General features: G+C 42.0%; 1 protein-coding gene across 2 annotated transcripts in view; it reads left to right on the top strand.

The window, feature by feature from the left end:
- Nucleotides 1-10719: 10719 nt before the first annotated feature.
- Nucleotides 10720-23013, top strand: part of OR1B1 (olfactory receptor family 1 subfamily B member 1) — a 184991-nt gene continuing 172697 nt past the window's right edge. For both annotated transcript variants that reach the window (XM_070799209.1, XM_070799210.1), the window contains exon 1: nucleotides 10720-11869. The gene's annotated coding sequence lies outside the window, so the exon portion shown is untranslated. The remainder of the gene's footprint in view (nucleotides 11870-23013) is intronic.

The raw sequence follows: 23013 nt of genomic DNA, 5'->3' as shown, positions 1-23013 counted from the left end.
CATTGCTATATTTTGGCTATATTATTGTGCTTGTCTGTGACCGAACCCACAATATCTATGAAGTATGCCTGAATTTATTAAATGCATGGATGATGAATAGGATCATAGTTGTGTCTGGACAAGGATTGAAAACTCCGTGACTCTATATGCATTTTCCTCTCCAGTTTCCCAAGGAGAAAAAGAGGCAGTGAAATGGGCACAGTTTCCTGATCCAAAGGGTAGCTAGCTAGGTTTGCTGAGAGGACGTCCTTCCATTGGAGTAAAACCTGGGACAGGAGAGTGCAGCAGTGGCTGGCATCTGAGGGAGACGACAGGGAGTGGAAAGAATAGAAAACTTGAATATATTCCAGGGCTGGATTCTTCACCACCCCGAGCCTCAGTTTTCTCTATGTGTAATGAGGAAAAAATGCTGCAAGGATTCAATGGAATAAAGCATGTAAAACATCTCACACAAAGCCTGGCATATGGCAGATATTTACTGAAGGATCAGTTTATTGATACCTAGCCCTGATATTGGAAGGAAGTAACTTCAAGGCAACCAGAAGTAGTGTAGTTTCCAGAAAATATATTGTTTACACTCCTGTCCCTTTTCATGTGTTCCCTTTGCTAAGAACCCATTTCCAGTTGTTGTGTTTGACCAAAACTATCTCGTATGTAAAGCCTTCCCTCCCGACTCACATGACTCAGAGGAAACTGTACTTCTCCCTACTGTGTGCTGGCTGCACCGGGGCTTACATCCATCACAGTGCATCACTATTCTATTGCATGAATTTTTGTTTTATTTTTATAGAATTTTTAATGATATGGAAAAAGCACATGATATAATAATGTTACATGAAAAAAGTTCAAAAATGTTAAAACACAAATTAATCTGAAAGCCAAAAAGCTACTGTATGTTCTTTTTGTGTGTCTGTCTCTCCTGTGGGCTTTGAGCACCTTGATTCAATATTCATTCAACAAACATTTATTAAGTCCTACTATGTGCTCAGTATGACTCTGTGATTAATTTTTGTACCTCCAGGGTGTGGTACGTAATAAGTGTTTAATAAATACCGGCTGAATGTCTAAAACAGTGAAAAGAATATGAATTTTATCAGCATACAGACTTGGTTTTAAGTCTGGCTTCCACACTTTCTGGTGTGCAACTTTGGGCAAGTCACTTCACCTCTCTCAGACTGTTTTTTCATAAAGTACATGTAATACCTCTCTTGGAGGGTTCTAAGAGGCAATAAATGTGCTGGTGTAAATGTAAACTGAGAAAATTGGAGGACCCACAAATATGCACACTTCAGTATCTTAGTCTGCTTGGGCTGCTGTAACAAAGTACCATAGACTGGGTAGCTTAAGCAACAGATACTTATTTCTTATAATTTTGGAGGCTGAGAAGTCCAAGATCAGGGTGCCAGCATGGTTGGATTCTGGTGAAGGCCCACTTTTAGAATCGCTGATGGCTGTATTCTTTTGACATGTGGTGTTGGAGAAGACTCTTGAGAGTCCCTTGGACTGCAAGGAGATCCAACCAGTCCATCCTAAAGAAAATTAGTCCTGAATATTCATTGGAAGGACTGATGTTGAAACTGAAACTCCAATACTTTGGCCACCTGATGTGCAGAGCTGACTCATTGGAAAAGATCATGATGCTGGGAAAGATTGAAGGTGGGAGGAGAAGGGGACGACAGAGGAAGAGATGGTTGGATGGCATCACTGACTCAATGTGCATGAGTTTGAGTAAACTCCGGAAGTTGGTGATGGACAGGAAGGCCTGGCCTGCTGCAGTCCATGGGGTCACAGAGTTAAACATGACTAAGCGACTGAACTGAACTGTGTTCTTATTTTATCCTCATATAGTGAAGTGAGAGAGATAGCAGGTTATCTAGTCTTTTCTTATAAAGGCATTAATTCCATCATGAGAACCCTACCCTTAGGACTTGATCTAAACCTAGTTGCCTTTCAAAGACCCCCACTTCCAAATACCATTCCATTCAGGATTAGGACTTCAACTTATAAATTTTGAAGGGACACAAGCATTCAGTCCATGACAGCTAGGTAATTCCACTTCTTAGTGTTTTAAAAACTCCCCCATATGCACACAAGGAGACATGCCCAAGGGTGCATGTTCTCCTGGGCTATTTGCACTGGACTAACATTAGCCAAACCTAAATGTTAATAGGCTCATGGAGTTTAAAAAGGAATAGATTTAACTTATATATATCAATGTAGAGAAATCTTAAAACCATATTGAGATTAAAATCATAATTTGTGGAAAACTATACAGATTAAAGAAAAACAAAACAATAATATATGTTTTTATTTATATGCATATCAAATGCTGGTTCCTTCAACAAGAGATTGGGTCCCAGCTAAAGGATCCTGGGACATCTCAGAAGGTTTTTTATCTCCTTTGGCTCATCTACACAACCAGAACTGATCCTTCTTATCTGTTAAGACTCTGTTCGGGGATCATCAATTTTTCCCCAGGAAGCTTTATCTGACATCCAACCACCGAATCTCTCATTCTGGAACTCTGTTCACTGAGCTCTCTATATTATAACCCTACTCTATCATTTGATAATTACTTAAATGATCTTTTCCCTCACTGGGACCATGCCTAATTCTTCCCTTTATCCTTAGGGATACAGAATTTTAGGGATCTTCCCCTCCTTCTTAGTGGGGTCACTGGGAGAGGTCAGACAGCCTCCAGGGATAGAGAACTGTGGGGTTCCAGCCCCACCCAACTACATGTTCCCCATGAATGAAGTCGGTTCGCTGGCTGAAGTTCTGCATCCAGAACCCAGTTGGTGGCAAACCCTTTCCGTGTTACTGTCTGTCCAGGTGGAAAGCAGACACTACTCACCTTTACAAAGTGAGGAGCACAGCTGCTTCGAGCGCCTCTCCATTTCTTCATCTGTAAAATGGGGACAATGAGACTTCAGGGCTTTTAAATTGCTTTGAAATTCTGGGATGCAAGGATCCCCAAACCTCAGTTAAGCAATTACTATGGAGTGTGAGTGTGTGTGTGTATACACAAAACATAGAGTGGATCCTCCATTAATTTCTCTCTGTTGTGTACTGCCCGTGAGGAGTAATCCTGACATTCAGGGACATTCATTTTTTTTTCCTTAAAGGTAAGAAAATGGAGCTCCAAAGATGGGAGGAGACAGGATATTCAGCTATTAAGGTATTGAGTTAGAGTTTGGATCTAATTCCACCCCCCCCTTTTTTTTTTTGGTCTCTAGGCAGAAATATTAATTGAGTCTCATAATAGATTACCAAGCTAGTTGTCACTGTCTTGCCTCAGTTTTCTCAGCTTAAGATTAAGCAGACTGAACCAGATCAGGGGTTCCCAGTTTGCTCTGTGGACCTCTGTCATTAGAATTACCAATGGAGCTTTGTGAAAAAAAATATATGGCTATACACAGTGCCCAGAAATTCTAATTTATCTAGAGCAGAGCTCAGAAACCTGTACTGTAAAAAATGTTCAGCTGATTCTGATATGCAGGTCTATTTGGAACCCTGAGCATCAGAGCCTCTCTGTCTTGAATGCACATATGAATCATGTAGGGATCTTGTTAAATGCAGGTTATGCCTCAGAAGGGCTGGGGAGGGGCCTAAGAATCTGCATTCTAACAAACACCCAGGTGACGCTGATGCTGCTGATCTGGGCACTACGCTCTGAGTAGCAAGAGCCTGTGTCCTACTGGACAGCATTCCAGGCTCTGACATCTTAAGATTCTAGCTTTCTGGAGGGTTCTTTTTGCCTCCTCCTGCTTGCCCCTTTCTCTCTGCTGAACACTTTGTTTTTGACTCATTTTCTCTTTCCAGGCCCCACTGTACGCATGAACACATTTACATTTGGCAAGGCTAGAGTCCTGGCACTTTTCAAGCTGTGGTTTCCCCATTTTCTAACAAGGCCCAGTTCTTAGATCATTCCTCCTCAGCACACAGACAGTTTATATGCTTTGTTCCAGACACCAGCTGCTGTCATTGTGTTGGTGAGTGGTTATTGGCTTGGTAAGACATACCTGGAAGGTGGAGATGGATGAGTAGTTCTGATGGAGTGACTTCAGTCCAGCCTTTGGGTGATGATGGCAGGGGAGGTAGCAGGGACATCCCCCACCCCAGACATAGGAACAGGGGGACTTATACTCTTTTTGGACCCTGGGGGAATCGCCTCGTTCCCCCTCTGCTGACTCCTCTTTTCCCCTCTGCTGTCCTGGTCTCCATGGGGACTCCCTCTCCACATCCTTTGGGGACTCCATGAGAGCTGGTGGCAGGGGAATACCAGGGATGACTCACTCTTTAGAGCCTAGGGAATTTGGAAAAGTTTGACTGAGTGGGTCCCCAGGCTCTGTGTGGGGAAGACACTCACGCTGCTTGTTTAGGGGAGTTTTCCCCCTCTTTTCTTTGAGACTCGGTATTTTTATGATGCTTTTTGGTCTTCTACACCAACACAAATTCTTCTTGTGGGGCTCCTGACATGTCACATTTTCCTCTTGCCTGGATTGTCCACCCTCTTTCTCGTCTACCTGAAAAACTCACCCTTTTAGTTACAGAATCAGCTCACATACCCCATCACCTTTTGCAGGAAGCCTTCCTGCCTCTGTGATGGAACCATTCTTTCCCTCCATGCAGCTGAGATGCACATGCTGCTAAGTCACTTCAGTTGTGTCTGACTCTGTGTGACCCCATAGATGGCAGCCCACCAGGCTCCCCCGTCCCTGGGATTCTCCAGGTAAGAACACTGGAGTGGGTTGCCATTTCCTTCTCCAATGCATGAAAATGAAAAGTGAAACTGAAATCGCTCAGTCGTGTCTGACTCTTTGCTACCCCATGGACTGCAGCCTACCAGGCTCCTCTGTCCATGGGGTTTTCCAGGCAAGAGTACTGGAGTGGGATGCCATCGCCTTCTCCAATATGTGCATGCAAGAACACTAATCCAAAACAGACAGGGAAATAGATGATTGTGAGAGAGTCAATTCCTAGGAAGGTTGATAAGAAGTCCAGTGTCCTTGAGGAGGAGAAAGGGGTCCAGGGCCCTTGAGAAGGAGAAAGGGGTCCGAGTCTCTCAAGGAGGAGAAAAAGACAAACATTTTTTTCTATATTGCTTTGTCTTAGTCAATATAACAATGTATCTTGCTCAAGGGTTTGTTTCTCCTTAACAAGAACCTCAGTACATAGTTCATCAGGCACTCTATCTATCAGATCTAGTCCCTTAAATCTATTTCTCACTTCCACTGTATAATCATAAGGGATTTGATTTAGGTCATACCTGAATGGTCTAGTGGTTTTCCCTACTTTCTTCAATTTAAGTCTGAATTTGGCAATAAGGAGTTCATGATCTGAGCCACAGTCAGCTCCCAGTCTTGTTTTTGTTGACTGTATAGAGCTTTTCCATCTTTGGCTGCAAAGAATATAATCAGTCTGATTTCGGTGTTGACCATCTGGTGATGTCCATGTGTAGAGTCTTCTCTTGTGTTGTTGGAAGAGGGTGTTTATTATGACCAGTGTGTTTTCTTGGCAAAACTCTATTAGTCTTTGCCCTGCTTCATTCCATATTCCAAGGCCAAATTTGCCTGTTACTCCAGGTGTTTCTTGACTTCCTACTTTTGCATTCCAGTCCCCTATAATGAAAAGGACATCTTTTTTGGGTGTTAGTTCTAAAAGGTCTTCTAGGTCTTCATAGAACCGTTCAACTTCAGCTTCTTCAGCGTTACTAGATGGGGCATAGACTTGGATTACCGTGATATTGAATGGTTTGCCTTGGAAACAGACAAAGATCATTCTGTCGTTTTTGAGACTGCATCCAAGTACTGCATTTTGTACTCTTGTTGACCATGATGGCTACTCCATTTCTTCTGAGGGATTCCTGCCCACAGTAGTAGATATAATGGTCATCTGAGTTAAATTCACCCATTCCAGTCCATTTTAGTTTGCTGATTCCTAGAATGTCGACATTCACTCTTGCCATCTCTTGTTTGACAACTTCCAATTTGCGTTGGTTCATGGACCTGACATTCCAGGTTCCTATGCAATATTACTCTTTACAGCATCGGACCTTGCTTCTATCACCAGTCACATCCACACCTGAGTATTGTTTTTGCTTTGGCTCCATCCCTTCATTCTTTCTGGAGTTATTTCTCCACTGATCTCCAGCAGCATATGGGGCACCTACTGACCTGGGGAGTTCCTCTTTCAGTATCCTATCATTTTGCCTTTTGATACTGTTCATGGGGTTCTCAAGGCAAGAATACTGAAGTGGTTTGCCATTCCCTTCTGCAGTGGACCACATTCTGTCAGACCTCTCCACCATGACTTGCCCTTCTTGGGTGGCCCCATGGGCATGGCTTAGTTTCATTGAGTTAGACAAGGCTGTGGTCCTAGTGTGATTAGAAGAGTACTGGAGTGGGTTGCCATTTCCTCCTCCAGGGAATCTTCCTGACCCAGGGACTGAACCTGCATCTCCTGCATTGGCGGGCGGATTCTTTACCACTAGCGCCACCTAGAAAGCCCTTACTATTATTACATATACCATTAGATGGCCTAGTTTTCTGTGAGTATGGTTTCAGTGTGTCTGCCCTCTGATGCCCTCTTGCAACACCTACCATCTTACTTGTACAGGAGACAGGGATCAAGACCATCCACACAGAAAGGAAATGCCAAAAAGCAAAATGGCTGTCTGGGGAGGCCTTACAAATAGCTGTGAAAAGAAGAGAAGCGAAAAGCAAAGGAGAAAAGGAAAGATATAAGCATCTGAATGCAGAGTTCAAAAGAATAGCAAGAAGAGATAAGAAAGCCTTCCTCAGCGATCAATGCAAAGAAATAGAGGAAAACAACAGAATGGGAAAGACTAGAGATCTCTTCAAGAAAATTAGAGATACCAAGGGAACATTTCATGCAAAGATGGGCTCAATAAAGGACAGAAATGGTATGGACCTAACAGAAGCAGAAGATATCAAGAAGAGGTGGCAAGAATACACAGAAGAACTGTACAAAAAAGATCTTCACGACCCAGATAATCACGATGGTGTGATCACTGACCTAGAGCCAGACATCCTGGAATGTGAAGTCAAGTGGGCCTTGGAAAGCATCACTACGAACAAAGCTAGTGGAGGTGATGGAATTCCAGTTGAGCTATTTCAAATCCTCATCATTTGAAAGATGATGCTGTGAAAGTGCTACACTCAATATGCCAGCAAATTTGGAAAACTCAGCAGTGGCCACAGCACTGGAAAAGGTCAGTTTTCATTCCAATCCCAAAGAAAGGCAATGCCAAAGAATGCTCAAACTATTGCAAAATTGCACTCATCTCGCACGCTAGTAAAGTAATGCTCAAAATTCTCCAAGCCGGCTTCAGCAATACGTGAACCGTGAACTTCCAGATGTTCAAGCTGGTTTTAGAAAAGGCAGAGGAACCAGAGACCAAATTGCCAACATCCACTGGATCATGGAAAAAGCAAGAGAGTTCCAGAAAAACATCTATTTCTGCTTTACTGACTATGCCAAAGCCTTTGACTGTGTGGATCACAATAAACTGTGGAAAATTCTGAAAGAGATGGGAATACCAGACCACTTGACCTGCCTCTTGAGAAATTTGTATGCAGATCAGGAAGCAACAGTTAGAACTGGACATGGAACAACAGATTGGTTCCAAACAGGAAAAGGAGTATGTCAAGGCTGTATATTGTCACCCTGCTTATTTAACTTCTATGCAGAGTACATCATGAGAAACGCTGGGCTGGAAGAAGCACAAGCTGCAATCAAGATTGCTGGGAGAAATATCAATAACCTCAGATATGCAGATGACACCACCCTTATGGCAGAAAGTGAAGAGGAACTAAAAAGCCTCTTGATGAAAGTGAAAGTGGAGAGTGAAAAAGTTGGCTTAAAACTCAACATTCAGAAAACGAAGATCATGGTATCCGGTCCTATCACTTCATGGGAAATAGATGGGGAAACAGTGGAAACAGTGTCAGACTTTATTTTTTTGGGCTCCAAAATCACTGCAGATGGTGACTGCAGCCATGAAATTAAAAGATGTTTACTCCTTGGAAGAAAAGCTATGACCAACCTAGATAGCATGTTCAAAAGCAGAGACATTACTTTGCCAACAAAGGTCCATCTAGTCAAGGCTATGGTTTTTCCAGTGGTCATGTATGGATGTGAGAGTTGGACTGTGAAGAAAGCTGAGTGCCGAAGAATGGATGCTTTTGAACTGTGGTGTTGGAGAAGACTCTTGAGAGTCCCTTGGACTGCAAAGAGATCCAACCAGTCCATTCTAAAGGAGATCAGCCCTGGGATTTCTTTGGAAGGAATGATGCTAAAGCTGAAACTCCAGTACTTTGGCCACCTCATGTGAAGAGTTGACTCATTGGAAAAGACTGATGCTGGGAGGGATTGGGGGCAGGAGGAGAAAGGGATGACAGAGGATGAGATGGCTGGATGGCATCACTGACTCGATGGACGTGAGTCTGAGTGAACTCCGGGAGTTGATGATGGACAGGGAGGCCTGGCGTGCTGCGATTCATGGGGTTGCAAAGAGTCAGACACGACTGAGCGACTGAACTGAACTGAACTGAACTGAACAAGAACCTCCTGACTAATCTTGTTATCTTAAAATTTGTGTACTGTGGGCGTTGGTCTGGTAAGATCTTTCTATTGTTTGTTCAAATCCTGTTATTGTAAGATGTATGTTGTGGGAGTGGGTCTGATAAAAGTATATAAAGCCTTGCTAAGACTAGCGAGGGGGGCACACTTTGTCCCCCTTCTTATGTCTATGTCAGAAGCTTTCTCTGTCCCTTTTATACTTTAATAAAACTCTGCTACACAAGAGCTCTTGAGTGATCAAGCCTGGTCCCTGGTCCCAAAGCTAAATCTTCTTCGGAGATCAGGAATCCGACATCGTTCACCGTAAGCTATCAATTGTGGCTGATGCTGTGCCAGGCTGGAAGCAACCCGGGGCCAGGACTGGACATGATGTCAGCTCTCTGGAATTAGATCAGAACTCTTGGGAGTTGACCCAGGCACTGGTGATTTTTAAAACCCTCAGGATTGAAAACTGCTTTCAGTGTTCATATAGGGTTGAGAACCATTTCCTAATGGGTGAGAAGGGGGCTGAGTCTGAAGGTAGAGCTGAGTAGCTCAGTCTATGGAGAGTTGATGGCTATGGGGTGAGAGCAGTCTGGAATCACCTCAGTTCTATGGCGTGTCTTACAGCTAATCTGTCATTCATGTTAGCAAAGTGTTCATTAGTTCACATAATTAATATCTATCGCATTTTACTGTGTTCTGGGCTTAAGTTTAAGGTCTTAATGATGAACCAAAGAGCCATAGTCCCCTTTTCCCTGGAGCTTGCAAGGAGTTAGAACTAACACAATTGCATCAGGGATATCATCAGAACCATGTAGTCATTCTGTCACATTAAAGGACAGTGACTTGCTTGGCACTGACTGCACCACTCAGGTGTTTATTGGGTGACCCCCAGTGGGACCCAGTGGTTGTGTGGCACAAGTCTTCAGCTGTGGCTTCTACCTGGGTCATCGGGCTGCTGCACCCTGGGTTTTACCTGGGCAGAGAGTTAAAAAAAGTTGCCAACCTCCCTCTTCTCAAGGCCACAGGGACACATTCTGTTTTCCATTGGTACAATTATTTGGCCACCATCTTTTCCCCCTCCATTGGCCTGGAGGTCATTATAACACACATAGAAGCCTTTACTAAATTCTCCCTGCTGCTGCTGCTGCTAAGTCTCTTCAGTCGTGTCCAACTCTGTGCGACCCCATGGACTGCAGCCCACCAGGCTTCTCAGTCCATGGGATTCTCCAGGCAAGAACACTGAAGTGGGTTGCCATTTCCTTCTCCAATGCGTCAAAGTGGAAAGTGAAAGTGAAGTCGCTCAGTCGTGTCCAATTCTTAGCGACCCCATGGACTGCAGCCTACCAGGCTCCTCCATCCATGGGATTTTCCAGGCAACAGTACTGGAGTGGGGTGCCATTGCCTTCTCCCTAAATTCTCCCAACAAGTGTTAAATGGTAGCTGGCAAAATCTGTCTTTTCTGGTCACTGAATCTAATGAGAAAAGCAATCATCTAAAATACGATGGCCTGGACATTATGACTGCCTTGCAAGGAAACACCTGTGACGTTATCCAGAGTGTTGTGTGTGTGTACCTGATGAGTCTACTAGTGTATCATTTCATTAAATCACAGGAGGACACAAGTGAGTGGCCCTAGTGAGCTGATGTCAAGCTTAGGGGACTTAATAAATCAGTAGTTCAGATCACGGGGGTTTTGGTGGAAAAATTTGTTCCTTATTTTGGGAATCATTATCCTAATGTGTGTTCTCTCTTGCATGTGCCTATACTGTTTTGGTGACATCTGCCCCCAAAACAGCCAGATAGGAACCACCTCCATGCAGTGAAGCCCCTTGCTGGACCCTTGCAAAGTGTTTAAGGTACCCAATGCTCATAAAATCTGAACTCTGTGATGGCTTTCAGGGAAAGACTTTTAAAGACAGGGTGAGGGGACTTCCCTGGTGGTCCAGTGGCTAAGACTCTGTGCTCTCAATGCAGGGGGCCTGGGTTCGTTTGCTGGTCAGGAAACTAAATCCCACATGCCACAACTAAAGAATCCACATGCCACAACTGAGACCCACCACAGCCAAATAAATAAAAAATAAAAATAAATATTAAAGACAGGGTGAGGGAGAGGGTTGCTGTGTCTGTGATCAGCTTGTGGGTATTCTTCTGATTGGTTGGTGATGAGGTAATGAGGAGTCAACATCATCAACCTTCTGGGTCCAACCTGTCTGGAGTCTCTGTGTGCTTGTGGGTGGCATACAGTTAACTTTTTACACCTGGTGGGGGTTTCCGTGTCTGCAAAACAACTTAAAGGATATGGCTCAGAATATTATCTATAGCCCTTGAGGAGGAACTAAAGATCCTTGACTTTGGTGAATGGTTGAATTATTATCATTTTGTCTGGCTTGATTGTTTTATTTCTGCATTTTCTCACTTCTCTGATTCAATTTATTTTTGGATCTTGAGGAAGGCCTAGGAGTCTAAAGATTTTCTACAACAAGAAGCAGGCTTGTGGAGGAGGATGTGGCTGGGCGGGAGTTTGTCCCTGGAGGGCCTGTTCAGGTACACTGCTCAGGTACACTGGGAGCTCAGAGAGGGCATGACTTCTGATTGACCTGTGAATCGGACCTGACTGATCGGAAGCACTTCATCTCCTCCTCTGTCCTTGAAATATGCACTCTGCTCAAGTGGGGGCCATTTTCAAGAGAGCAATGAGAGAAGACTGAGCACCGAAGAATTGATGCTTTTGAATTGTGGTGCTGGAGGACTCTTGTGGGTCCTTTTGTCTGCAAGGAGATTAAATAAGTCAATCCTTAAAGGAAATCAACCCTGAATATTCACTGGAAGAACTGATTCTGAAGCTGAAGCTCCAATACTTGGGCCACCTGATGTCAAGTGCTGAATCCCTGGAAAAGACCCTGATGCTGGGAAAGATTGAGGGCAGGAGAAGAAGTGGGCAACAGAGGATAAGATGGTTAAATGGTATCACTGATTCAATGGACATGAATTTGAGCAAACTCCAGAAGATAGTGAAGGACAGGGAAGCCTGGCGTGCTGCAGTCCACAGGGTCATGAAGAGTTGGACACAACTTAGCAAGTAAACAACAGTGAGTGAACAATGTGTTGTTCAGAGCATCTGAACGGTGTGCGTGTCTGAACCCACTGTTTAAACTTCTAAGATCCTGGCCAGCGTGGGTGGGTATCTATTTGTGGCTACTAAGACAAGCCTTGTAAGCAAGTTCCCCTGCTTATTCAGGGAATTCCTGTCCTTCTCTGCGGCAGCTGAACTATGCTTTCTGTAAGTGCGGGGGAGGCTTGTGGGACTTTCCTATTCCCCTTTATCTTTCACAAGCATCTTCCCTAATATATTTTTTCCACTAATTATGTTTTGGCATTTGTTTGTCATAGGCCTTGAACCAACACTATACTTAACAAAAAATTTGAAACAGTTGTGTGTTTTGGGGTTGTTTCTATTCTTTTGTTATTATGAATAATGCTATTATGAACATTCATGTACAGGCTTTTGTCTGAACATACATTTTCTTAGTTATATGCCAAGGAATGGAATTGTTGGAGAAGGCAGTGGCACCCTACTCCAGTACTCTTGCCTGGAAAATCCCATGGACAGAGAACCCTGGTAGGCTGCAGTCCATGGGGTCGCTAAGAGTCGGACATGACTGAGCGACTTCACTTTCACTTTTCACTTTCCTGCATTGGAGAAGGAAATGGCAACCCACTCCAGTGTTCTTGCCTGAAAAATCCCAGGGACGGGGGAGCCTGGTGGGCTGCCGTCTATGGGGTCACACAGAGTCGGACACGACTGAAGTGACTTAGCAGTAGCAGCATGGAAACACTATGTTTAAGTTTTTGAGAAACTGCTGATGTTTTCCAAAGTGGCTACATTATTTTAAAATCCCACTAAATGCAGGAGACCTGAGTTCCATCCCTGGGTGAGGAAGATCCCCTGGAAAAGGGAATGGCTACCCACTCCAGTATTCTTGCTTAGAGAATTCCATGGACAGAGGAGCCTGGCAGGCTACAGTCCATGTGGTCACAAAGAGTCGGACATGACTGAGCAACTTTCACTTTCACCAATGTAGAAGGGTTCACCCTTCTCTCATGCCTCGGCAACATTTTGATATTGTCCATTTTTTAAACCATTCTAGTGGAAGTGGTATATCATTGTATGTGTGTGTGTGTGTATTTAATTTGGCTGAGCCAGGTCTAAGTTGTGGCATGTGGCATGAGGGATTCAACCTGCGGCTCCAGCATATAGTGGGCGTGAAGGGTCTTAACCACTGGACCACCAGGGAAACCCCTCAGTGTGTTTTTGATTTGCACTTCTCTGATGATTAATGATGTTAAAGAACTTTCATGTGCTTATTGGTTGTTTGTATCTTTTTCTTTGGGGAAGCATTTATTTAAATCCTTTGTGCATTTTATTTATTTTTTTTTTTTAAATTTAAATTTATTTATTTTAATTGGAGGCTAATTACTTTACAATATTGTATTAGTTTTGCCATACATCAACATGCATCCTCCACAGGTGTACACGTGCTCCCCATCCTGAATGCCCCTCCCACCTCCCTCCCTGTACCATCCCTCTGGGTCATCCTAGTGCACCAGCCCCAAACATCCTGTATCCTGCATCAAACCTGGACTGGTGATTCATTTCTTATATGATATTATACATATTTCAATGCCATTCTCCCAAATCATCCCCCCACTCCCTCTCTCACAGAGTCCAAAAGACTGTTCTATACACCTGTGTCTCTTTTGCTGCCTTGCATACAGGGTTATCGTTACCATCTTTCTAAATTCCATATATATGCATTAGTATACTGTATTGGTGTTTTTCTTTTTTTTTTCTTTTTTTATTATTATTATTTTTTTAATTTGATTTTATTTTTAAACTTTACAATATTGTATTAGTTTTGCCAAATATCAAAATGAATCCGCCACAGGTATACCCATGTTCCCCATCCTGAACCCTCCTCCCTCCTCCCTCCCCGACCCTCCCTCTGGGTCGTCCCAGTGCACCAGCCCCAAGCATCCAGTACCGTGCATCGAACCTGGACTGGCAACTGGTTTCATACATGATATTATACATGTTTCAATGCTATTCTCCCAAATCTCCCCACCCTCTCCCTCTCCCACAGAGTCCATAAGACTGATCTATACATCGGTGTCTCTTTTGCTGTCTCGTACACAGGGTTATTGTTACCATCTTTCTAAATTCCATATATATGCGTTAGTATACTTTATTGGTGTTTTTCTTTCTGGCTTACTTCACTCTGTATAATAGGCTCCAGTTTCATCCACCTGATTAGAACTTATTCAAATGTATTCTTTTTAATGGCTGAGTAACACTCCATTGTGTATATGTACCACTGCTTTCTTATCCATTCGTCTGCTGATGGACATCTAGGTTGCTTCCATGTCCTGGCTATTATAAACAGTGCTACGATGAACATTGGGGTATACGTGTCTCTTTCAATTCTGGTTTCCTCAGTGTGTATGCCCAGCAGTGGGATTGCTGGGTCATAAGGCAGTTCTGTTTCCAGTTTTTTAAGGAATCTCCACACTGTTCTCCATAGTGGCTGTACTAGTTTGCATTCCCACCAACAGTGTAAGAGGGTTCCCTTTTCTCCACACCCTCTCCAGCATTTATTGCTTGTAGACTTTTGGATAGCAGCCATTCTGACTGGCGTGAAATGGTACCTCATTGTGATTTTGATTTGCATTTCTCTGATAATGAGTGATGTTGAGCATCTTTTCATGTGTTTGTTAGCCATCTATATGTCTTTTTTTGGAGAAATGTCTATTTAGTTCTTTGGCCCATTTTTTGATTGTGTTGTTTATTTTTCTGGAACTGAGCTGCAGGAGTTGCTTGTATATTTTTGAGATTAGTTGTTTGTCAGTTGCTTCATTTGCTATTATTTTCTCCCATTCTGAAGGCTGTCTTTTCACCTTGCTTATAGTTTCCTTTGTTATGCAGAAGCTTTTAATTTTAATTAGGTCCCATTTGTTTATTTTTGCTTTTATTTCCAATATTCTGGGAGGTGGATCATAGAGGATCCTGCTGTGATTTATGTCAGAGAGTGTTTTGCCCTTGTTCTCCTCTAGCAGTTTTATAGTTGGGTTATTAGTCTTATTGTTGAGGTGTAAGAGTTCTTTATATATTCTTATACAAATATCTTATCAGATATGTGATTTGTATAGATGCTCTACCTTTCAGTGGGTTGTCTATTCACTCTCCTGATGGTATCTTTTGAAATGTAAAACTTGGTGATTTTGATGAAGTCCCATTTATCCCTTTTTTTATATGACTGCTTATGCTTTTGGTGTCATACCTAAGAAACCATTGACTAATCTAAGATCACAAAGATTCATTCTCACACTGTCTTCTAAACCTTTTGTAGTTTTAGCTTTGACTTTGAGTTAATTTTTATATGTATGTGAGGTAAAGGTTCAGGTTCATTCTTTTGCATTTGGTTGTCCAGTTGACCCCGCACTGCTTGTTGAAAACAATATTTTTTCCCCACTGAATTGTCCTGAATTGCAGCCTTATTAAAAATCAATTGCCCATAAATGTGAAGGTTTACTTGTGGACTCTGGGCTGTATTCCTTTGGTCTATATATGTGTCTGGCCTTATGCTGTATGGCATTGTACGTTTAAAAATTGAAGTATAGTTGCTATATGATATTATGTTACAGATGTACAATATAGTGATTCACAATTTTAAAGGTTTTACTTCATTTTCAGTTATTATAAAATATTGATTATATTCCTTGTGTTGTACAACATACCCTTGTAGCTTATTTTGTACCTGATAGTGTGTGCCTGTTGATTCTCCCTTTCTTCTCCCACTGTAAACTACTACATTGTTTTCTATATCTGAGTCTGCATTTTTTATATTTAATAGTTTCTTGTGTTTTTTAGATTCCACATCCAAGTGATATATGATGCTTGTCTTTCTTTGTCTGACATTTCACTTAGCATAATGCCTTCAATGTCCATCCATGTTGCTGCAAATGGTAAAGTTTCATTTTTTAAAAATAACTGAATATTATTCCATTGTATGTGTATACCACATCTTCTTTATCCATTAATCTGTTGACAGACATTGAGGTCAGTCACTTCCATATGTTGGCAACTGTAAATAACATTGCTATGAATACTGAGGTACACAGATCTTTTTGAATTAGTGTTTTGTACCCAGGAGTGGAATTATTGGATCACTGGGTAGTTCTATTTTCAGTTTTTTGAGGAACCTTCATACTGTTCTCTATAATGGCTGTAGCAATTTATATTCCCACCAAAGGTGTAGAAGGGCTGCCTTTCCTCCACATCCTAGCCAACACTTGTTATCTGTATTCTTTTTGATAATAGCCATTCTGACAAGTGAGAGGTGGTATCTCATTGTGGTTTTGATTTGCCTTCCCTGATGATTAGCGATGTTGAACATCTTTTCCTATGAAGTATAGCCTTAATTACTTAATTGCCTTATTTACTGAAACTTTGTAGTAAGTTTAGGAATCATGAAGTGTGAGTCTTTTGACCTTGCTCTTCTTTTTCAAGAATGTATTGATTATTCTGGTTCCCTTGCATTTCTATGTGAGCTTTTGGATCAGGTTGTCATTTTCTGCAAAAAAGGTGTTGGTGTTCAGTTGCTCAGTCATGTCTGACTCTTTGTGACCCTGTGGACTGCAGCATGCCAGGCTTCCCTGTCCAGCTTTTGATAGAGATTACATTGGATTCAAATTGTTTGTTAATTCTAATAGTTTTTTTGGTTGATGTTTTAGGAGTTCAAAAATCTACAGCATCTGTCATTTGCAAGTACAAATGGTTTTACTTCTTTACAATCTGCTGCTGCTGTTGTTTTAGTCACTAAGTTGTGTCCAACTCTTTTGTGACTCCATGGACTATAACCTGCTTGGCTCCTCTGCCCATGGGATTTGCAAGAATACTGGAGTGGATTGCCATGCCTTCCTGACCCAGGGATCCAACTTGTATCTTCTGCATTGGCAAGCAGATTCTTTACCACTGAGCCACCAGGGAAGTCCTCTTTACAGTCCAATTGCTTTCTAGTTCTTTTTCTTACTTAATTGTGCTGAGTGGAACCTCTAGTACAATACTGAATGGAAACGGGAGGAGTGGCCATCTTTGTGTCATTCTTGACCTTAGAAGGGCAGAAGTAGCAAGATTAGATAAATGGATAGTGATGCTTATAAGAAAAACAGATCATATCCAGATGATTAGAGTGGGCTAGTGTGAGAAGGTACATTTTGCACATGACATGAAACTTACCCTGTGTTCCAGGGCATGGAGTAAAGGAAGAAGCCACAAAGGGGAAAATAATGCTAGAAAGAAAGGCCCTGAGGGGAAATGTGTATGATATATGTGAGTGAGCGAGGGCTCAGACATAGTCAGCATCTTTTTTTTTAATAATTATGGGACAGGAAATGGAGAGGAAACTTTTGTAAAGAGTGAGAGATGTGAGGGAGAGAGCCACTTCAACACTTAGTATCATTCTAAAGTCATATACTGTTTCACTAAAAAAACCCACACTGCCTATTAAAAGCCACTAAATTACAAACTATAAAAAGGAATTTTATAGAATATGAATTATATCTCAATAAACTGTTATTAAAAATAGCATTGTACTGAAATATAAAAAACAATTTATTATTCACATGAACTACATAGGGAAGAATTTTCCAATGATAACACAGCCTGAAGAGTCACAAAGAAGATGATTTTTATTAGTTTCATGTATGTAAATTGAAAACTTATTTATGTCAAAAAATCAAAAAGAAAATCAAAGGATAAAATGGTGATTGGAAAAAGGCTGCAATACGAGTAGGAAAGTGTAAATTTTAAATATTTAATATAAAAAAGACTTATGCAAGTTTTTAAAATAGTCAAATGACATGAAGAAATAATTGACAGGAGAATAAATAAAATGCATTTATGGATTTAAGTAAACAATCAGTAATCCAAAACATTCAAAGAAAAGAAGTACCATTTTTCAATTTGTGACAATTGAGTAAAAAATTGGAACAAAGAATGCAGAGAAAGGAACATTCTCACAGAACCATCAGTTGGGATGTAAATAATTAACAGTTTGGCAAATTTTTATTTTTATTATAGATAGTTTCTTCATTAAAACATCCATCTATTTAGTTGGCCATGCCATGTGGCATGTGGGATCTTTGTTGTAACCCATGATCCCTGCAGTGGAAATGTGGAGTCTGAACCACTGGATCTCCAGCGAAGTCCTTGTAAACTATTTTTGCAACATATTTCATGAGCCTGAAAAAATTTCCACACACCAATTCCACTTCTTAAAATTTATTGGAAGGGCATAGGAAAATCTATACATATATGGTTTATTCACACTGATCTTCATTGCATTATTATTTGTAAAGTTAAAAATAATTAACAGAACTGAGTGAGTGAAGTCGCTCAGTCGTGTCCGACTCTTTGCGACCCCATGGACTGTATAGCCCACCAGGTTCCTCCATCCATGGAATTTCCTAGGCAAGAGTACTGGAGTGGGTTGCCATTTCCTTCTCCAGGGGATCTTCCCAACCCAGGGATCGAACCCGGGTCTCCTGCATTGTGGGCAGACGCTTTACTGTCCAAGCCACCAGGGACTAATTACCCCTAAATGGAAGATTACAGACAGTGTGTTGAAAATCAGACACTACTCGGCGTCAAGGCTATGGTCTTCCGAGTGGTCACATACGGTTGTGAGAGCTGGACAGTAATGAAGGCAGAGAGCCGAAGAATTGATGCCTTCCAACTGTGGTGCTGGAGAAGTCCCCTGAGAGTCCCTTGGACTGCGAGGAGATCAAGCAAATCAATCTTAAGGGAAATCAGCCCTGAATACTCATTGGAAGGACAGATGCTGAAGCTGAATACTGAAGACCAGTATTTTGGTCACCTGATGTGAACAGCTGGCTCATTGGAAAAGTCCCTGATGCTGGGAAAGATTGAGGGCAGAAGGACAAGAGGGCATCAGAGGATGAGATGTCTGGCTGGCATCACCAATACAATGGACATGAACTTGGGCAAACTTCGGGAGTTGGTGAGGGACAGGGAGGTCTGGTGTGCCGCAGTCCATGGGGCCACAAAGAGTCAGACATGACTGAGCAACTGAACAACGACAACATGGCAGGTGCTTCTGCTATAATATTAATTATGAGAATGCTTATATAAATTTAACAACAGTGTGGAAAGCATTCATGTTTTAAAATTACATGAAAAATCATCTCTTAACAATGTAGAATAAATGTATAGAGAAAAGGATTGTAAGAATTTGCATAACACATTCTTTCAGGAAAGGATTTGAAAAATTTTCCTTATATTTTAGACATTTACTATAATGACACACGGAGAAGGCAATGGCACCCCACTCCAGTACTTTGCCTGGAAAATCCCATGGATGGAAGAGCCTGGTAGGCTGCAGTCCATGGGGTCGCTAAGAGTCGGGCACGACTGAGTGACTTCCCTTTCACTTTTCACTTTCATGCATTGGAGAAGGAAATGGCAACCCACTCCAGTGTTCTTGCCTGGAGAATCTCAGGACGTGGGAGCCTGGTGGCTGCCGTCTGTGGGATCACACAGAGTCGGACATGACTGAAGTGACTTAGCAGCAGCATAATGACACAAATAATTTTTCAATTGGAGAAAAACTAAACAGTTTAAAAAATGAAAATAGCCTCACAGCTAACAACAATAATTTAACTCAGATGACCATTATATCTACTACTGTGGGCAGGAATCCCTTAGAAGAAGTGGAGTAGCCATATCATAGTCAACAAAGAGTCTGAAATGCAGTAGTTGGATGCAATCTCAAGAACGACAGAATGATCTCTGTTCGTTTCCAAGGCAAACCATTCAATATCACAGTAATCCAAGTCTATGCCCCAACCAATAATGCTGAAGAAGCTGAAGTTGAACGGTTCTATGAAAACCTAAAATACCCTCTTAGAAGTAACACCCAAAAAAGATGTTCTTTTCATTATAGGGGACTGAAATGCAAAAGTAGGAAGTCAAGAAACACCTGGAGTAACAGGCAAATTTGGCCTTGGAGTACAGAATGAAGCAGGCCAAAGGCTAACAGAGTTTTGCCAAGAGAACGCACTGGTCAAAGCAAACGCCCTCTTCCAACAACACAAGAGGAGATTCTACACATGGACATCACCAGATGGTCAATACCAAATCAGATTGATTATATTCCTTGCAGCTGAAGATGGAGGAACTCTATACAGTCAGCAAAAACAAGACCAGGAGCTGACTGTGGCTCAGATCATGAACTCCTTATTGCTAAATTCAGACTTAAACTGAAGAAAGTAGGGAAAACCACTAGACCATTCAGGTATGACCTAAATAAAATCCTTTATGACTATACAGTGGAAGTGAGAAATAGATTCAAGGGATTAGATCTGATAGAGTGCCTGAAGAACTATGGATGGAAGTTCGTGACATTGTACAGGAGGCAGTGATCAAGACCACCTCCAAGAAAAGAAATGCAAAAAGGCAAAATGGTTGTCTGAGGAGGCCCTACAAACAGCTATGGAAAAAAGAAGAAGTGAAAGGCAAAGGAGAAAAGGAAAGATATAAGCATCTGAATGAAGAGTTCCAAAGAATAACAAGGAGAGATAAGAAAGCCTTCCTCAGTGATCAATGCAAAGAAATAGAGGAAAACAACAGAATGAGAAAGACTAGAGATCTCTTCAAGAAAATTAGAGATACCAAGGGAAAATTTCATGCAAAGATGGGTACAATAAGGGACAGAAATGGTATGGACCTAACAGAAGCAGACAATATTAAGAAGAGGTGACAAAAATACACAGAAGAACTATATAAAAAAGATCTTCACGACCCAGACAATCACAATGGTGTGATCACTCACCTAGAGCCAGACATCCTGGAATGTGAAGTCAGGTGGGCCTTAGGAAGCATCAGTACGAACAAAGCTAGTGGAGGTGACGGAATTCCAGTGGAGCTCTTTCATATCCTAAAAGATTATGCTGTGAAAGTGCTGTACTCAGTTTATGCCAGCAAATTTGGAAAACTCAGCAGTGGCCACAGGACTGGAAAAGCTCAGTCTTCTTTCCAATCCCAAAGAAATGCAATGCCAAATAATGCTCAAACTACCACAGAATTGCACTCATCTCACATGCTAGCAAAGTAATGCTCAAAATTCTCCAAGACAGGCTTCAGCAATATGTGAACTGTGAACTTCCAGATGTTCAAGCTGAATTTAGAAAAGGCAGAGGAACCAGAGATCAAATTGCCAACATCCATTGTATCATCAAAAAAGCAAGAGAGTTCCAGAAAAACATCTACTTCTGCTTTATTGACTATGACAAAGCCTTTGAATGTGTGGATCACAACAAACTGGGAAAATTCTTCAAGAGATGGGAATACCAGACCACCTGACCTTCCTCCTGAGAGATCTGTATGCAGGTCAAGAAGCAACAGTTATAACTGGACATGGAAAAACAGACTGGTTCCAAATTGGGAAAGGAGTATGTCAAGGCTATATATTGTCACCCTGCTTATTTAACTTAAGTACATAGTATATAATGAGAAATGCTGGACTGGATGAAACAGAAGCTGGAATCAAGATTGCTGGGAGAAATATCAGTAACCTTAGATATGCAGATGACATCACCCTTATGGCAGAAAGTGAAGAAGAACTAAAGAGCCTCTTGATGAAAGTGAAAGAGGAGAGTGAAAAAGTTGGCTTAAAGCTCAACATTCAGAAAACTAAGATCATGGCATCTGGTCCCATCACTTCATGGCAGATAGATGGGGAAACAGTGGAAATAGTGAGAGACTTCAATTTTTTGGGCTCCAAAATCACTGCAGATGGTGACTGCAGCCATGAAATTAAAAGACGCTTGCTCCTTGGCAGACAGGTTATGATCAACCTAGACAGCTTATTAAAAAGCAGAGACATTACTTTTGCCAACAAAGGTCCTTCTTCTAGTCAAAGCTATGGTTTTTTCAGTAGTCATGTATGGATATGAGAGTTGGACTATAAAGAAAGCTGAGTGCCAAAGAATTGATGCTTTTGAACTGTGATGTTGGAGAAGACTCTTGAGAGTCCCATGGACAGCAAGGAGAGCCAACCAGTCCACCCTAAAGGAAATCAGTCCTGAATATTCACTGGAAGGACTGATGCTGAAGCTGAAACTCCAATACTTTGGCCATCTGATGCGAAGAGCTGACTCATTTGAAAAGACCCTAATGCTGGGAAAGATTGATGATGGGAGGAGAAGGGGATGACAGAGGATGAGATGGTTGGATGGCATCACCGACTCAATGGACATGAGTCTGAATAAACTCCAGGAGTTGGTGATGGACAGGGAGGCCTGGTGTGCTGCAGTCAATAGGGTCACAAAGAGTTGGACATGACTGAGGGACTGAACTGAACTGAACTGAACAACAACAAAAAACCAAATCACCTACCAGAGACAAAGATCTGAGTCCAGATGTATGAAACTGGACAAATTCTAACTCTTTTTGTGCCTAGCTCCCTTTTCTAGAATATTTTTGCCCTTGCAATCACATAGAGTTCCTCGGTGGCTCAGCAGTAAACTAATCTGCCTGCAATGCAGAAGACATGGGTTTGAACCCAAATGGCAATCCACTCTCGTATTCTTGCTGAGTAAATTCCATGGACATAGGATCCTTGCAGGCTACAGTCCAAAGGGTCGCAAAGAGTTGGACACGATTGAACCACTGAACATAAGCATACACACTCAGGCAACATACAGATTCTTCCTACTTGATATGACATTCGCCATGTCGAGTCCAGTCCCCATGAATGAGTTTCTTCCAAGGTAGGGTCAGAATTGGTCCCTGCATCCCAGTGAGTTGAGTGATGTCCTGACCTGTCTAGTCTTGCCAGAATTTTTTGCTGGGGAAGAATTTGTAACCTACACTGCTCCTATTGGCTTTCCTCCTAGAAGCAAAGTGTTCACTGGTGTTTTTGATGTTCCCAACTCTCGATTGACTCTGCCTGGATACATATACCCACACATCAAGTCACCCTGTGGGGAATGCTGGTCCCCCTTTCTCTCTCCAATTGCCCTTATTGCTGTTCTGCAAATCTGAGTCTTTATTTTCATGCATCTGCTCTGAAAACTCAGCATATTATGTTTGAATGTGAGTCTTTCAAATTTATAATGGGCAAATCTAGAGAAGGAGGCACATTGAAAAGCCTGGAGCTCTACTCTGGGGAAGGATTTTTTACAGGGTGGAATGTCTTCCCTGTAGCTCAAACAGTAAAGAATCTTCCTGAAATGCAGGAGACCCGGGTTCCATACTTGGGTTGGAAAGATCCTCTGGAGAAGGGAATGGCAATCCACTCCAGTATTCTTGCCTGGAGAATCCCATGTACAGAGGAGCCTGGTAGGCTC

The sequence above is a fragment of the Bos indicus genome, chromosome 11 (genome assembly GCF_029378745.1).
Source record: "Bos indicus isolate NIAB-ARS_2022 breed Sahiwal x Tharparkar chromosome 11, NIAB-ARS_B.indTharparkar_mat_pri_1.0, whole genome shotgun sequence".
Taxonomy (NCBI): domain Eukaryota; kingdom Metazoa; phylum Chordata; class Mammalia; order Artiodactyla; family Bovidae; genus Bos; species Bos indicus.
Note: the sequence above shows the minus strand (reverse complement) of the source record. Positions and strands in the feature narration are given on the sequence as shown.